This window comes from Scyliorhinus torazame, chromosome 24 (assembly GCF_047496885.1).
Source record: "Scyliorhinus torazame isolate Kashiwa2021f chromosome 24, sScyTor2.1, whole genome shotgun sequence".
NCBI lineage: Eukaryota > Metazoa > Chordata > Chondrichthyes > Carcharhiniformes > Scyliorhinidae > Scyliorhinus > Scyliorhinus torazame.
This window is the reverse complement of record NC_092730.1, coordinates 51572552-51586027: the sequence shown is the minus strand read 5'-3', so window position 1 is coordinate 51586027 and position 13476 is coordinate 51572552. Positions and strand designations below refer to the sequence as shown.

Sequence of the window (13476 nt, the reverse complement as noted above, 5' to 3'; positions counted from 1 at the left end):
AGAATATCTACAGAGATTGTAACGCAAGTACTGATTTCAGCTGCCATCATCCAGTTGTTAAATCTTTCCACTAGAAACCCACTGGATTTTCCCCTTTGACTTGAGTCCTGCTCCCAGAGGATCAGTTCAGTATTTTCAATAATATAATATTTTGAATGCTCTGTGTCCAGAGAATTGTGACGCTGAAATTGCTCACACTTCTCTCCATTGTTATCTACCCTGCAGGTATTGACTGCACCGTCTAATGGAGACATGCTCGCAGGGCTGTGAGAGAGGCTTTCTTTCAGGCGTGAGGCCTCTTTTGGTTCATCAACAGCAACCGGATGCTGCAGAGAAACTCGGAATACCGAGCACCTCTTCCCAGGATGAACTTAATCAGGGACAAGATGTTGTTTGAAGAGCGAATCAAAGGTCTGAAGAATTGGTCTGAGATTCCTGGCGTTTTGTGAAGAGAACAAGGTGGTGGAGCAATGTGACACTAGCAGGATACGAGTTTGGGATATTATCCAGTCTGTGCTGGGGGGCCTGCGGGAAGGACGTTGTCTTGTCTGCCCACCCAAGCTGAATGTTGGGATTGAGGTGGTGATCAGATTCCGAGAGGAGGGTGAAATCCTTTCACTGAGTTTCAAGCTCACAGTTCGGTTGAGTGTCTTGAGTTACAGGAAGATACAGACGGGATGGTCAAATGGGCAGAAAAGTGGCTGATGGAATTTAACGCTGAAAAATTAGATGTGATCATTTGGTAGGGGGTTTTCGCAGTAACTTCATTGCAGTGTTAATATAATCCTACTTGTGACAATAAAGAATATAATATTATTATTATAGGATTAATGTCAATGGCCTGACACTGGGAAGTCCTGAGGAACAAAGGGACCTTGGAGTGTTTGTCCATAGATCTCTGAAGGCAGACGGGCAGGTTAATAGGGTGGTGGAAAAGACATTTGAGATACTTGTCTTTATCATTCGGGGCATGGATTACAAAAGCAGAGAGGTCATGGTGGAGTTGTATAGAATGTTGGGGAGGTCACAGCTGGAGTACCGTGTGCAATTCTGGTCACCACATTCTAGGAAATATGTGACTGCACTGGATGGGGTGCAGAGGTGATTCAGCAGGATGTTGCTTGGGATGGAACAGTTAGGATATGAAGAGAGGTTGGATAGGCTTGTTTTCTCTCTCACGCAGGGACAGAGATGACTGAGGGGTGATCTCATCGAGGTGTACAAGATTATGATAGGTATAGACAGGGCGGATAGGGAGCACCTGTTCCCCTCAGTCACAAGGGGACACTGTATTATTCTGTGATTCTGTTACTGATCAGATCTTGGAGGTATCGCTGCTGTATTCCCAGGAGGCGGTGGTCTGATTCGGAGAGCAAAAGCTTCCATCGAGGACGGGGTTCTCAATAAGAACAAACTGGAGGTGTGGGATGTTAGAATCTGCTCAGCACTGATTCATTTTTATTCATTGTTGTGTCCGAGAATAAACACGTGGATTGTAGCTGTCCATTAAAAGCAAAAATAGAATTCGGAAATTTCTGGCCAGTAACTTCACCATGTCCACGTTACATCACTCAGCACCCTCAGCTGCATCAGATCTGGTCCACGTTTCCTCAGCAGAGAGCAGTTTCACAGCAGAGAGTACATTTCCACTGGAGAGATTGCAGTTTCTCAGCAGAGCGCACAGTTCACGGCAGAGAACACAGTCCCACAGCAAAGAACACAGTCCCACAGCAGAGAGCACAGTCTCACAGCAGAGAGCACAGTTTCACAGCAGAGAACACAGTAACACAGCAGAGAACACATTTCCACAGGAGAGGTCTCTCTCTGATACAGTCTGTGAGTTCTCCCTCAATGCTCTCACCTTCTGACCTATTGCTCACGTGCCCACTCCAATGGTGTTGAAGTGATTCCCATCAGTCCGTTCAGAACAATCCTTCAGCTGATATGTTGGAAATGTAATTTGCTGACAGAGACTATATTTCCAACATTTCACAACTGGCTGCACATCTGGACCAATGGACAAATACAACCTTCTTCCGTTAGTTGTTGCAGATGTTAAAGGTCCATGAGGTGGTTTGGTGAAGTCAGGTCATTTGGCGAGTTGGCCGAGATGCGCTGCTAATCCATTGTGCTTTGCATCTGCGGGTTTGTATCCATCCTCCTCGATGATCAATTTCCTGCGTCTCCGCGTTGGGCCACTTATTGAGGGTGACCTGATGATTCATTCAGTGTATCCGGAACTAGGATGGAGTTTAGATTCGGAGTTCAACAGGCCTGAGGAGTGAATCTTCTTGCACCAATCTCTATACCGATATTCCTAATCCTCTGTCTGATAATCGATTTAAATCACGACACCAGCTTTGGGCAGGAGTTTGGCACCATGAAAACTTGCGGCTTCAGAAGCTCCAAAACAGACGCCAGCTTCATCTGGGGCACTGCTGGCAGATTTTGTCTTTCCAGAACCGGCCGCCCAGCCGTGAAAACAAGTTCATCAGATGATCTCATTACACTGTAAGACGGAGGAGCAGAAGTGGCCCATTCGGCCCATCCTGTCTGCTCCACCATTCAAAGAGGTTATGATTGACCTGATATAATCTTCAAACCCACTTTCCCGCCTTATCCCCATAATCCTTGATTCCCTTACTGATTTAATCTTGCGCATATTAACTTCCCCAGCCTCGACAAGTATTCGCTTAGAAACAATGTTTCCACAGATACACTATACTCTGAGAGAACAAATTACTCATCATTTCTGATTTAATTTTGCGGCCCCTTACTCTGAGATCATTCCCTCTGGTCCTAGACTCTCCCACATGGAGAAACAACCTCTCAGCATCCACCCTTTCAACGCCTCTGAAAATCTATTGAATCAGTGAATTTGAATGGTGAGATTTATTCCCTGTCCCAAAGAGTATTTCAGGCCTCTGGATTCCCAATCCAGTGAGATAATCTTTCATCCCTCTGAACAAAAAACAGTTGATTCAGCTCATTATTAAACATCTTGGGCCAGTGGGCCGATGAATGGCAGATGAAGGTTAATTTGGATAAATGTGAGGTGATGTATTTTGGTAGCTCAAATCAGGGATTGACCTAATCAGTTACTAGTAGCGAGTTGGGGAGAATTACAGAACAAACAGATCTAGGAGTACAGGTTCACAGCTCCTTGAAGGTACTGTCGCAGGTGGATAGGGTGGTGAAGAAGGCATTCGGAATGCGAGGTTTTAAGCTCAAAATGTTGAATACAAGAGTTGGGACGTCTTGTTCAAGTTGCACAAGACATTGGTAAGACCACGCATGGAATATTGTGTTCAGTTCTGGTCACCCTATTTTCCGAAGGATATTGTTAAACTAGAAAGAGTGCAGAAGTGGTTTACAAGGGTGCTACCAGGACTTGATGGTCTGAGTGAAAGGTAGAGGCTGGATAGGCTGGGACTTTTTTTCCTGGAGCGTAGGAGGCGTATGGGTAATGTCATAGAGGTCTGTGAAATAATTAGGAGCATAAATAAGGTAATGAGGAGCATCTGGAACGGACTGCCAGAGGCAGTGGTGGAGGCGGGTATCATTTTGTCTTTTAAAAATCAGTTAGACAGTTACATGGGCAGGGTGGGTATAGAGGGATATGGGCCAAATGCGGACAAGTTTGTCTCGCTTAGTGAAAGAAACTGGGCGGCATTGACAAGCTGGGCCGAAGGGCTTTTTCCATGCTGCCAACTTCTATGACTCAATCACTCTGTCTGTCTTCCTGACGACATTAGAATTTCCTCCACAGAATTGTATTGAACCGATTGATACAAAATATTTTATTCTATACTTGATCCAAGTCAAACAGATACTGCGGATTCATCAGGGGATAAACAAAATACTAGGATGAGAGCGAATTGAATGAAAACAATGTTAGAAGGAATTATATTCCATAAAAAGCCCTGCAATGCTTGGATGGAAAGGTGGAACTATGAGCTGAGGAGGGAAAACTCGGCTGTCAGCAAGTTCCACCGGATTTCTGTATAAAACGACCGCGGCAGGACTCGAACCTGCAATCTTCTGATATCATCATTCGATTCATCGAAGTCAGACGCCTTATCCATTAGGCCACGCGGCCACCGCCAGTGACGTGCGAGCCAATGTTTATCCCATGTGAATAAATACTGTGATCATATCTGTTTCCGTAGAAACCAGTAAAATGCAGAAGGAGGCTATTCGGCCCATCGAGTCTGCACTGACCCTCCAATCCTGCACCCCACTCATGAGAGGGGAGGGACGGATTTCAGGGGTTGGAATGGGGGCCAGAGTTGCTCCATCGGACCCAATATTCCAGTAGAGGGCAGGTGCGTGAGCTTTCGGAGGGTCAGTACAGACTCGTTGTGCCGAATGGTCTTCATTTGCACAATAGGGATTCTCTGATTCTGTGACAGCAGCGGGTTGAGGTGGCGAAGCCCTTGTGCCATACTGCCCACTCCTGACACCATGGAGAAATTCTGATCTCTCAAAGACTGGCGACCAAGGACGTGTAACAAAAAATAATTTATTTACTGTTTGAGCAGCTGCTCCAGGCTTGTGCTCTGAGCGCGATCCGGGGAGAACACCTGATCATTTTAGATGCGGGACACGTCGTCACGTGACCATTCGGTCTGCACAGGCCTCCTTCTGTGCTGCCAGTTTCTGTGATTGAATTGCTTTAATTTGGAGCTGGACTGGGAAGTTCGGTGCTGTTCCATGTAAAGCAAAAATGAACTTCTAGGATATTTCCAATGTAACTGATTTTCTTCCGCAAACAATTGAATCAATGGAATTGTACGTTTCGGGAACTGGGATTTTCCAGTCTCTCAAGGCTTCTCTCCAAATCCAATGGTCAATTGTAAGGTAGATTCAACCGCTCCTCACAGAAACACCGGGGCACCGTTCATCGCAGGAATGCAAGAACTTCCTGGAGTGATTCCTGGCCGGTTTTATAATGTTTTGTATGTTTTATAATGTTTAATGAATGACCTATTGAACCGAGCTGCGATGGTCGAGTGGTTAAGGTGTTGGACTTCCCCAGCAGGTTCGAGCCCTGCTCCCAGCGACTGTGGCCGAAGAATTAATCGGAATTTTAGTAAACGGTTTGACACAAGGTTCGCTGCTTAGCAAATTCTAATCTCCTCAGGAAGAGGGTTAATAATATTTTTGACAGCAGCCCGGTTAGCTCAGTCGGCAGAGCATCGGACATTTAATCCCACGGTCGTGGATTCAAGCCCTATATTGTTTCATATTGGGTTCAAGCCCCATATTGGGCGCTTCCATCTCAGAATGTTGAGCTGAACGAACTGTTTTGATAACAGGAATACAGTTCTGTCCCGGGACTGGGAATCCACAGGCCTGAACTAATCTTTCATGACAAGATTTGATAAATCTGGAATTGAAATTTCGTCTCAGTAATGGCGGAGAAAGGTTCTGATTCAGACGGATCACATTTCCACAACTGGGAACATATTTACACAACAGGGAATGTTTAGACCCAAACACAGTGAAGATCTGTCACCGGCACAGTCACGGTTCCAGGACAGAGAAAACAGTTACACAGCAGAGAGCACAGTTATACAGCAGGGAGCACAGTTACACAGCAGAGAGCTCAGTTACACAGCAGAAAGCTCAGTTACACAGCAGAGAGCACAATTATACAGCAGAGAGCGCAGTTACTCAGCAGAGAGCTCAGTTACACAGCAGAGAGCTCAGTTATACAGCAGGGAGCACGGTTACACAGCAGAGAGCACAGTTACAGAGTAGAGAGCTCAGTTACACAGCAGAGAGCACAATTATACAGCAGAGAGCGCAGTTACTCAGCAGAGAGCACAATTATACAGCAGAGAGCGCAGTTACGCAGCAGAGAGCACAGTTACACAGCAGAGAGCTCAGTTACTCAGCAGAGAGCTAAGTTACACAGCAGAGAGCACAGTTACACAGCAGAGAGCACAGTTACACAGCAGAGAGCACAGTTACTCAGCAGAGAGCACAGTTACACAGCAGAAAGCTCAGTTACACAGCAGAGAGCACAGTTACACAGCAGAAAGCTCAGTTACACAGCAGAGAGCACAGTTACACAGCAGAGAGCACAGTTACACAGCAGAGAGCTCAGTTACTCAGCAGAAAGCACTGTTACACAGCAGAAAGCTCAGTTACACAGCAGAAAGCACTGTTACACAGCAGAGAGCACAGTTACACAGCAGAAAGCACTGTTACACAGCAGAGAGCTCAGTTACACAGCAGAAAGCACTGTTACACAGCAGAGAGCTCAGTTACTCAGCAGAAAGCACTGTTACACAGCAGAGAGCTCAGTTACACAGCAGAAAGCACTGTTACACAGCAGAGAGCTCAGTTACACAGCAGAGAGCACAGTTACACAGCAGAGAGCACAGTTACGCAGCAGAAATACATTTAATTGCCTATCTTTGTACAACAGAAAACCCTGTTTTCCTAAATAACCAGTTTGTCCATCTCAGTATCTTGCTGGTTTGCACTGCACCTCTTCTGTGTGTCATTGTGTGTGTGTGTCCTGATAGTCTCTTCCTGCTTTTCTGTGTGTCTTCCTCTGTCTGTTACAGCCGTGCTGAAGTTCCATGTTATTGTCCAGCCAAAGTGAGCTTCACAACACTTGGGTTCTCGTTTAAAAAAAAATAGTTATCTGGCTGCCTCAGAGCAGTAATTGCGAACACGGCGGACCTAAGGAGCGGAGTGGCGCAGCGGAAGCGTGCTGGGCCCATAACCCATAAACCAACCTCTGCTATTTATATTCTCACTCACACCAAAAGTAAACATGTCGCTATCACCGTGCATCCGCCTTTTCTTTTCAATAAATTAGTATCAAAGTGTTGCTTCTAGTGTGATCCGGACATTTGTCATTTCACATCACTGTGAAGCTCAAAGTAACGAAATCGGGAAGCTCTTCAATTGACTCTCTCTGAGGGAAACAGACAACATCTGCTGTGGTGTGTGAGTTTTACTGGTGCCAATACCACATCTCCACTGACTGGAATGGGTTATGTTTTATTAACACAGTCATATCATTTGATAAAGATAGAACCAGGAGTTTTACAATGTTTCCAATTCCTTTAACAGAGCGAAGGGGAAAAGTTTATATAATAACTTCCAGGAATACCCCACAGTGGGGTAATAAGGACAAGGTAAGGGCAGCACGGTAGCATAGTGGAATTGCTTTGACAAAACATTGAATTCTATACCCATCAGTCTGCCCTCAATAAAACTCGAGATGGATTTTTAGGCATAGTATTATTTATTTTTAACCAACTTGCAAGTCTAACTCGCTTCACAAGAACCCAGAACACAAGCTGCCTCCTGGGTTTCCCGCATCGAGTGTCATTGGAGATAAAGGTATCTCTACAAATACATTCAAATGGCATCAAGTTTCACATACACGATTCCCGTAGGCCATCCTATACACCTCCTGACCTGGCCATACATCCTAATTGGCTCACTTCTCATTCCTTAACCCTGGGCCTCTTGTTACCTAGCATCCTTTTCTCCTCCTCCACCAGACACCCCTCCCCCCTTCCTTGCCATGCTGTCTGAAATCCTTTGTCTGTGGACTCACTAGAATTGGACTGGCCTACACATCTACATTACTGTAACTAATATATTTAAACTAACTATTTTATATCACGTTCATCAGCTTCACAGTTCCAGGGTCCCTGTTCGATTCCCGGCTGGGTCACTGTCTGTGCGGAGTCTGCACATTCTCCCCGTGTGTGAGTGGGTTTCCTCCGGGTGATCCGGTTTCCTCCCAAAGTCCAAAGATGGGCAGGTTAGGTGGATTGGCCATGCTAAATTGCCCTTAGTGTTGGTTGAGTGGGGTTATTGGGTTATGGGGATAGAATTTCAAGTGCAGAAGGAGGCCATTCGGCCCATCGAGTCTGCAGCGGCTCTTGGAAAGAAGTGCAGAAAAGGGGAGTTGTGAAGCTGTTGGTGCATACGGTGGGCCATAAAGAGGAGCTGAGGGTCCATTTGGGTGGGTTTGATATCCTACCCCATGTTGATCCACCCACCCAAGGTCACAATATTGGGGTTCCAGCTGCTCAGCCACCGTATCTGCCGCTGGTTGGGAGCTCAGATCATCCTTTTTCATTACATACTCAGTCTTAATCTTTGTAACTGAGCCTCCTTCCTGGCCTACACACTCCTTCCAATAAAATCTGACTGCCCTGGCCATCAGAGAAGGGTCGTTCTCTGACTAATTCATGTTATTACAGTTCACGGCAGCAGCCACGGAAGGTGCTAGGCAATGCATTAACATAGCACAACATTGAAGGGAACTCTGACCATTTTGGTATGGCAAGTCGTCTGACTGCCCACGGTAGATTTCATTAAAACGTTCCAGAAATTCCTCTGGCACTTCAGTCTTTTTAGGTTTGAGGTCTAAGATAGCAGAAATGTTTATGGGCTTTTGTAATGTGACATTCAACGCATTCAGGATTTGTGCCCGTCTATCATCGTCCAAAGTATGGGCTTGCTGAAGTGCGGCGTGCCTAGCATAATGCAAGTGATTGAGATGATTGCTGTACTCTGCTGGGGTTAAAACCTGCTGGACTAGGGCCCAGATGTCCCTAGAATTAGCTTGATAAACTGAGATCGTAGTTCTCAGGTAATCCACGAAAGCAGCAGGAGATTTCTTCCTGTCTGGGATTGCAGCCAGAATAGCCATCATCTCACTGGGTCTCCATGGGAAATAAACGTCTATCGTGGGCTGGGCGGCCGCCGTTACAGCATCAGGGTTTGGTATTTTCCTAATCGGCAACTGTCTCAGAGTCTCACTAGCGGGCGCTCTAGCGGATTCCCCTGGCTCTTCAAAGACTTCGACGCCCTTCCCTGCGACTAGGGGGAGCTCCAGCTTCTCAGAACCATTCCCATCCTCTTTCTTTGTGCTCATACTTTTCTGTCCTATCATATCGGTCTGAAGGGATCTAGGTGGTATGCGTGATTGTTTCTGGATATGATCAGGCCCCGCTCTCATTGTCCGAGATCGGGTCCTAGAGCTAACTGGGTTTGTTGAACAGAGCTCCCCTTCTCTAACAGGCGGTGAAGATGCTGAATTAGGACGCAAGCTATCAACCGAAGGGGCTGGAGAGGCTGGCATGATTTGAATCTGGGGTGCAGTGACTGGATATAAATTATCATACCCTGCTGATTCCTGAATTAGTGCAGACAATGCTACTGGTGCAGTCGGGACTCTACCCGACATGGTCCGATTTTCTAGGTGCTCATCTGCTTCTGACAATGCAAGGTCAGTTATTGAACTACGTAGCTCTTTTTTTTTCTCGAGTCCACCCTCTCTTTACTTGCGCGTTTTTTGAATGCACACACCTTTTTCAAGACCTCCAGAGTTTTCTGGTTCCCCCTTTCACTTATTGGAATCCCCATTTTAAGGGCATTTTCTTGCCAATTTAATAACATGATCTTATCCCTCTCATGTTGACAATTTTGTCTCCATAATCTAATTAACTCTTTAGCTTTCATACTTTGGCTATCTTTTTTTAAAAATGTATTTGCCAATTTATGACCAATGGCAATTTCTGCTACTTGGCAAAATTATTTAAAAGGTTTTAACAGTGTTCTTTTAAAACTTAAAATGTTTGAAAATTCAAATTGAATTACTGCAACCTGCAAGCTCTGATCTCAACTCAGAACTGAATTTACGATTTGCTTAACACAAACTTGTATAACTTTTACAACTTAATTAATTCTTTATCTTAACAATTTTTCTTTCAACAAGTTTTTCTTACATTCACAAAAATGTTGGCTGCTATCAATGAGGGAGCAGTTAGCTGTGGTGATTTATACCGGAGCAAAATCAACTGTCATCTCCAGATTTACACTTTTTAAAATGGTGTCAGTGAGTTTCTTTAAGTTTCTATTAATTCACAAATAAAATGAGATCAACATTATTTCAAGTAATTCAAACTTAAGATTCTGGCAATTTCAATCAATTGCTTGCTAAAATAATTAACTTTTATCAAAGAGGTGGAGAAATCCACTGGTTTCCTTTACCTTTTACTTACTTCAAAACGTAACTTTGCTGGAGTTTCACTGACTCGAAAGAAAGGTATCCAATTCCACCACAAGCTGCAACTTTGCTGGGGTTTCAGTGACTCGAAAGAAAGGTATCCAATTACACCACATGCTGCCAGCTATCTCAAGCTGCTGTTAAACCTTTGAGAGGCTTCTGCTTTAACTAACACGCAGCATCCAGTTTCTCTTAAAATGTATCTTTTCTCGCCACTACAGTCTAAGGATACAATTTTCGCTTAATCAACAATAGTTTCCAAAACACTCTCGTGGAACTAAACCATCTTGCCAGATGTCCCATCAGTTCAATTTTCTAATCCCCAGACTGACCTTTGATTTCATCGAGATGATCTTTCCGTACCAACCGCGAGTGACCAGACCAATCAGACCATGAGAAGAGGGGAAAACCAATGTGGGTTATTTTACAGCTACACACATTGTGGGCCCGTTTCCACTTTCCTTGTCAAAAATCAGTCTAATTCTGATTTCGCAGTTGGTCGCTAACCGTCTGGAGAAATCCCGGGTTTCCGGCACCAAATGACAAAACATTGAATTCTTTACCCGTTAGTCTGGCCTCAATAAAACTCGAGATGCATTTGTAGGCATAGCATTATTTATTTTTAACCAACTTGCAAGTCTGAATCGCATCACACAAACCCAGAACACAAGCTGCCTCCTGGGTCTTCCGAATCGAGTGCCATTGGAGACAAAGGAATCTCTACAAATACATTCAAATGACATCAAGTTTCACATACAGATTCCCATCGGTCATCCTATACCCCTCCTGACCTGGCCATACATCCTAATTGGCTCACTTCTCATTCCTTAACCCTGGACCTCTTGTTACCCAGCATCCTTTTCTCCTCCTCCACCAGACACACCTCCCCCTTTCGTGCCATGTTTTCTGAAATCCTTTGTCTGTGAACTCACTAGAATTAGACTGGCCTACATCTACATTACTGTAACTAATACATTTAAATTAACTATTTTATATCACATTCATCAGCTTCACAGTTCCAGGGTCCCAGGTTCGATTCCCGGCTGGGTCACTGTCTGTGCGGAGTCTGCACATTCTCCCCGTGTGTGAGTGCATTTCCTCCGGGTGCTCCGGTTTCCTCCCACAGTCCAAAGATGTGCAGGTTAGGTGGATTGGCCATGCTAAATTGCCCTTCGTGTTGGTTGAGTGGGGTTATTGGGTTATGGGGATAGGGTGGTGTGGGCTTGGGTAGGGTGCTCTTTCCAAGAGCCGGTGCAGACTCGATGGTCCGAATGGCCTCCATTTGCATTGTCAATTCTATATATAACAATATCCAATAATAAATCACTACAGAAACCGAGATCCCAGTTTCGCCACTCGGACGGATGCGAACAATCCAACCAGACTATTTCGAACAAGCGGAGATTCCTGCCTCCAGCCACCTCACTTTCTCCAGCTCTCTTCCTCAGCTCGAAACACACGGAATCACGCAAACGCCTCCGACCAAATTATTATTGCGATGGCCGGGAATCGACCCCGGATCAACTGCTTGGAAGGCAGCGATGCTCCCCAGTATCCCTCCATCACTTACTGCCGAATGTTGAGTCCTTTGATGCTTTGCTTTGTTTCGTAAACAACGTCTTGCTTTGTTTCTGTTATTTCACTCCAATTTAAAATGCTCCTGAATGAAAGTGTCCGTGTCGCACTGCTCCCCGTCAGCCAGGAGATGGCACCAGTCCACAATAAATGTTTTTACTTCTGATGTTCTGTGTGTTATTACATAGGACTCTTGCTCTGGCCTGAGACCTCACCTTGTCCTTAGAATTTACTGAATTTACAATGCAGAAGGAGGCCATTCAGCCCATCGAGTCTGCACCGGCTCTTAGAAAGAGCACCCTACCCAAGGTCCACACCTCCACCCTATCCCAGTAACCCAACCCAACACTAAGGGCAATTTTGGACACTAAGGGCAGTTTATCATGGCCAATCCACCTAACCTGCACATCTTTGGACTGTGGGAGGAAACCGGAGCACCTGGAGGAAACCCACGCAGACACGGGGAGGATGTGCAGACTCCGCACAGACAGTGACCCAAGCCGGAATCGAACCTGGGACCCTGGAGCTGTGAAGCAATTGTGCTACCCACAATGCTGCCGTGCTGCCCTTGTGGCCTGATGCTGCCGTTTGCACCCTGGTTAAGTAACCATAGAATCCCTCCAGTACAGAAGGAGACCATTCGGCCCATCCTGTCTGCACTGACCCTCGGAAAGAGCACCCCAACACGGCCCAATCCCCTAGAACCGTTTGGATTCATCAGGTGTCAGTCTCCTCTGGAGACGAGGGTTCAATCCCACTCCTGATATTGCCACTGATTCTCAGCTGCGATAAAATGCCAGAGGTCCCGGGTTCAAAAATACGGACGAGACCGGATGGTGTCATTGACTGAAATCGGGAGGAGGTTTGAGCTCCCGGGAAGTTATTGCAGCGAATATATCAGTGCAGAACACGTGAAAAAAACGGAAAGGGTATTTAAAGGTCGTTTGATCATGGTGTGGGATTCTGAATTTATCCTCAAGTAAAAACAGCATCCACGCAGCTGGCTGAATACAATGGTTGTTTGTACCTGATAAGCCTTCGATTTGACCAACGCGTTTACGGGATGAGGTGGCCGAGTGGTTAAGGGGCCGGACTGCTAATCCATTGGGCTCTCCGTGCGTGGGTTCGAAATTCCATCCTGCTTTCTCCCAAGTGGGCATTTTTCCAAGATGGATCTGCAATCACTGATGTGACAATCCAGTCCAAGTTATGAGGCCGGATTGCATCGAGTTGTGTTGGAAGAGCGAGAATTGAAAATTCAGTCTTGTTCCGATTGAGATGCATTGATCGGGTAGTGAGTTCGGAACCACTCTGTCTATTGGGTCGTGTCAAAGCCAAGCGACATTTCATTGTTCGAGAGAATGAGGGAATCAGGATATTTACCCGGCAAAAATCTGCTGGAGGAGGGAATGAGGGGAGTCCAAAAATGTATTCAGAACTTTAATGTATTCAGCACCCATGGACCAGTTGAACTAAGAACTTTCCTCGTCACAATGGATGTCTCGGCACTGTATACCAGCATCCCCCATGACGACGGCATTGCTGCAACAGCCTCAGTACTCAACACCGACAACTGCCAATCTCCAGATGCAATTCTGCAACTCATCGGCTTCATTCTGGATCACAACGTCTTCACCTTCGACAACAAGTTCTTCATCCAGACGCACGGAACAGCCATGGGGACCAAATTCGCACCCAATATGCCAACATCTTCAGGCAGAGGTTTGAACAGGACCTACTAACCGCACAGGACCTTCAACCAACGTTATACATCGATGACATTTTTTTTCCTTTGGACCCACGGCGAAGAATCACTGAAACGACTACACGATGACATCCATAAGTTCCAT

General features: G+C 45.7%; 1 non-coding gene across 1 annotated transcript; it reads right to left on the bottom strand.

The window, feature by feature from the left end:
• Window positions 1–4010: 4010 nt before the first annotated feature.
• trnar-ucg (transfer RNA arginine (anticodon UCG)) lies at window positions 4011–4099 on the bottom strand. The gene is given in 2 exon segments: window positions 4011–4046; window positions 4063–4099. It is a non-coding gene; the product is annotated as a tRNA-Arg (tRNA).
• Window positions 4100–13476: the final 9377 nt, after the last annotated feature.